Source organism: Palaemon carinicauda, chromosome 7 (genome assembly GCF_036898095.1).
Source record: "Palaemon carinicauda isolate YSFRI2023 chromosome 7, ASM3689809v2, whole genome shotgun sequence".
Classification (NCBI taxonomy): domain Eukaryota; kingdom Metazoa; phylum Arthropoda; class Malacostraca; order Decapoda; family Palaemonidae; genus Palaemon; species Palaemon carinicauda.
The window spans coordinates 101,379,232-101,384,231 of record NC_090731.1 but is presented as its reverse complement, the minus strand read 5'-3'; the positions used below and the strand labels follow the sequence as shown (position 1 = coordinate 101,384,231).

The window sequence follows — 5,000 nt, the reverse complement described above, 5'->3', positions numbered from 1 at the left end:
TATAATTAATGTTATGGCGCTCAAGCATAAACCAAATGCAACTTTTGAGTCAATCCGTAATGATATTTCATGGTATGAAATTGAAGCAGAGATCAGTTAAAATGTATGTTGAAATTCATTAGTGTCAATGAGGGTTGTTTTTCAAGTCAAAATTTTCAGCATAAGGAAATCCTAAGAGTCGAAAATCACAAAATAGCGTAGACATTTCATGAAGGTTCCTGCTGTACCTTGACCACAATGGAGCTCAGCCTTAGAAGAAAGTTAAATTTTGGCGTTAATGTAAATATCCGAACCAAGGCGATAAGGGAATTAAACTTTCCTGTCCCACTTTGATTATTACCAATGATTACTGGTAACACGTATAACCATTCATTAACTCTTACATAGTTAAGATGTAACCACCCCTTCATTTAGGCGGTTTTTTCTTTCTCTCTCTTTTTTCGTGCGTCTAAAGAATGGGTGATATAAGACTATCAGGTTAGCTATCCCAACGGCCTCCACAGAAAATATAGATGCATAATTATCATGTTACATTAACAGCTTTACGGGAAAATACACATACTTATCATTCGTGTATCCTACATTAACCACAAAGAGAAGATGAAACGATAGCTAATGTAGTGATGTACTCTCATGGTCCATACAATCTTTATCATCCTCGTAAGGAAGTCAAACCCAACGATGAAGAACTGACCACCGATCGTAAGCTAGTTATCTCTCTCTCTCTCTCTCTCTCTCTCTCTCTCTCTCTCTCTCTCTCTCTCTCTCTCTCTTACTACTACTACTACTACTACTTCTACTTCTACTTCTACTTCTACTTCTACTTCTACTGTTACTACTACCACTACTACTAATACTAATGCTACTACTACCAAAGCTAAATACAGAAAGTGGCTAGAAAGAATATTTGACAGAGGGACGGAAAACTAGGATTAGTAATACCAATGGTAGTAGTGGTAATAATATAGAGAGAGAGAGAGAGAGAGAGAGAGAGAGAGAGAGAGAGAGAGAGAGAGAGAGAGAGAGAGATAACTAGCTTACGATCGGTGGTCAGTTCTTCACCGTTGGCTATAGGAGGGTAGTAGGTTGGCCAGGGTACCAGCCACCCGTTGAGATTCTACCGCTAGAGAGTTATGGGTCCTTTGACTGGCCAGACAGTACTATATTGGACCCTTCTCTCTGGTTACGGTTCACTCTCCCTTTGCCTGCACACAGACCGAATAGTCTGGCCTATTCTTTACAGATTCTCCTCTGTCCTCATACACCTGACAAAACCGAGATTACCAAACAATTCCTGTTCGCTCAAGGGGTTAACTAATGCACTGCAATTATTCAGTTGCTATTTTCCTGTTGGTGAGGGTAGAAGAGACTCTTTGGCTATGGTAAGCAGCTCTTCTAGAAGAAGGACACTCCAAAATCAAACCATTTTCATCTAATCTTGGATAGTGCCATAGCCTCTGTACCATGGTCTTCCACTGTCTCTTTGGTTAGAGTGGCACACTATTTTGTCTAATTTTCATAGTTTATATAGAAAATATTTATTCTCATGTTGTTACTATTCATAATATACTTTATTTTTCCTTGTTTCCTTTCCTCATTGGGCTATTTTCCCTGTTGGGACCCCTGGGCATATAGCAGCCCACTTTCCAATTAGGGTTGTAGCATGGCACGTAATAATAATAATAATAATAATAATAATAATAATAATACGATTGGTGGGCAATTCTCCACCTCTGGTTTCGATTCCCTTATAGTGAAGAGTGGGGGTGTTATAGAAATTTTGGATCGTGATAGTACGATGGTCTCAAATTGACCGGATCCAGAGAGAGAGAGAGAGAGAGAGAGAGAGAGAGAGAGAGAGAGAGAGAGAGAGAGAGAGAGAGAGAGAGAGAGAGAGAGAGAGAGAGAGAGAGAGAGAGAGTGTGTGTACGAAAAATACTCCTGATTCATATTAGTGGAGAATAAGAAAAAAAGAAACGAGAGAACCAAGCTGAAAGGACTCCCCTTCGGCCATTATTAACACTTCAAACAAGAATGAGGTGATGTTTCCTAACTGAGAGAAATTCGTTTGGACCCAGTTTCACTGGCATAGTAATGTATTTAGTGAAACTGGCTAAGAAAGTTCGAAACGTTTTCTTAAATTCTCCTACTCTCGAAGTCTTCTTTTTTTAGTGATTTAATGTAGGAATTGTTTTGAGGTATCAATTTCTATTACATGAAATATCTCACTAAACATTAAACAAGCGTTAATTTAATGGCTGTTAATTGATAACTATGTGGCTCACCTATTCATCTGCGTTTTCTTCAGTATACTAAGACCTGATTATTAGTTATTACTTATAACAGATGATAGAAATGTCTTTGGTCAAGTGCTTGGATATCAGTCTCCGCTATTTTTTATGTATCTGTTTTACTGATTCAAAATTCTGAAATTCTGTTTGACGCGATAACCATTAAATAAAGAATGAGTATGAAAGAGAGAGAGAGAGAGAGAGAGAGAGAGAGAGAGAGAGAGAGAGAGAGAGAGGGGGGGGGCTGGTTCGATATTTCCTTTTATTTTGTAAAAGGGGAAAATCAAAACACATCCACGTTCCGTACTCAACTGTGGATGTTTACCCTTGCCACTACCGTAAGCATCGTTCGCCTGGCAGTGAAACTTGTGGAAATGCTGGGGCGGGAAGTCGAGTGCTGGATGCTGGAAGGGCGAGTGAGTGTCAGTATTTGTGAAGCGCGTGAGAATGGTGTGTTATTCCTCTCGCTATTTGCTCCGCATGAACTGCCTCCGATTCGGGTTTTGATAAATCAGTGTAAAGACAACTGCTGAGGCTGCTTGGATCTGATGTCTCCTCTCTCTAACTCCTTCCAAGTAGTTATCTCGTAAATAATCTAAGTAACGATTCTCACTCGAGAGAATTTCCCTTTTAAAATGAACTGGGAACCTTCTTATTACAGTGGAAATGTTCATTTTATTACCGAAAAAGTCATATAGTTAATACAGTGACAACAAACCTAACACAATTAGTGTTCTTGATATACGATAGCAAATGATAAAAAATGCAAGGTTTTTGTGCGGTCACCAGTGCATTTCGTACAAGATGACACGTGTATAACCTACAGATAGATGCTTGTTAATACACAGCTCTTAAATATATATATTTGCCTATGCAGGCACATAGACGCATTCTTCCTTGCTCATACAAAGACAACAGTGGTTTTATATATATATATATATATATATATATATATATATATATATATATATATATATATATATATATGTATGTATGTATATATATACATATATATATATATATATATATATATATGTATATACACATATATATATATATATATATATATATATATATATATATATATATATATATATATATATATATATATATATATATATATATATATATATATATATATATATATATATATATATATTTATATATTTACATACACACACACACACACACACACATATATATATATATATATATATATACTGTATATATATATATATATATATATATATATATATATATATATATATATATATATATATATATATATATATATATATATATATATATATATATATGTGTGTGTGTGTGTGTGTGTGTGTGTGTATTTCGTAATTTGTATGAGAGAGAGAGAGAGAGAGAGAGAGAGAGAGAGAGAGAGAGAGAGAGAGAGAGAGAGAGAGAGAGAGAGAGAGAGAGCACAACCAAATGTTTGAATATGAGAAAAGAATTTGCGTTTTTTATCCTGTAATAAAGACGATTTCAGAGTCGGAAAAATAAAGGATAGGGTCAATGCCTTTGAAGTCTTCCTTTATAGTTTCTCGCTGCGAATTGTTTGTTTTGATTGGAATGTATGCGAAAAGGGGCCATGAAGTATGCATCATGGCTAGAAGAGTGCAGCGAGGGGAATGAAGTTCGGGAATAATTTCTGTTAAGAATAAGAGGAGTTCCCAAGGGGGATCGTTCTCAGAATTAGAGAGAGAATCAATGAACTTATGATAAGATGCGAGAGCAGAAGCGTGTAGAAATATAAGTATCATCATATACTAAGCAAATGAAGCATTGAAACAAAAAAGGGAAACAAAGATAACTGTTTTGTAGTGCTATTAGTGTTTCAAAGACTACCTTTGAGCTGAGTTTATAGAAAGCATCACCGGATTAACAATACTCTAACTAAAGGGGGAAAATACAGTGAATGCTGAAAGGAGAAACATTCAGTTGTGTCCTAATAGGGTGAACACATCACCCGTACATCTCTAAATGAAGGCTCAAATAAAATATAGATGAAAGTTATTTTGTTTACTACTACTATTATTATTATTATTATTATTATTATTATTATTATTATTATTATTATTATTATTATTATTATTATTATTATTATTATTATTATTATTATACATATAGATATTGAAATTAATGGAAAACATAATTGTAGATCATTATCATTTAGAAAATATAAAGATGTAAAAAAATGAAACTTCCATAAGTCTTGTGACGAGTAAAAATTTAAAGCGCCAGAAGAAATGTATCGAAAACTAGATAAGAAGATAAAACTTGACACAAAATCAATCTGCAGCAGTCGGCCACAGAAACAAACAGCCATTTGTAGTTACCGGGCTGTCATCCGGCCAAAAAAAAAAAAAAGATAAAAAAAAAGAAAAGAAAAAAAGAAGACAAAAAAGTGGAAAAAAAAGGGTTCAAAAAGACATGATAGCTCGTGAGCCGAGATAAACAGTTGAGCCCCAAAAATGTTGATTGGACAGAGTCAGGAGGCTAACGTAAAAAGACTGAGAAAAATAAAAGTATGAAGGAAACTATTCAGATTACTTAAATAAGATGAGCGCACAAACGCACGTGTGTCGGTGAGATGCTGTGTCTCGCCAGATGAGGAACGCTAACAATAAGTGGAAGTTATTTATGGATGACTATAGAAGATGTCCAGATTATTCGAATAGAATTCAATTCATA

General features: G+C 34.9%; 1 protein-coding gene across 1 annotated transcript in view; it reads left to right on the top strand.

Moving 5' to 3' along the window:
• Window positions 1–4,371: 4,371 nt before the first annotated feature.
• LOC137643977 (glutamate receptor 1-like) overlaps window positions 4,372–5,000 on the top strand; it is a 1,817,173-nt gene continuing 1,816,544 nt past the window's right edge. Inside the window, exon 1 of the mRNA XM_068376810.1 lies at window positions 4,372–5,000. This exon is cut by the window's right edge and continues 615 nt beyond it. The gene's annotated coding sequence lies outside the window, so the exon portion shown is untranslated.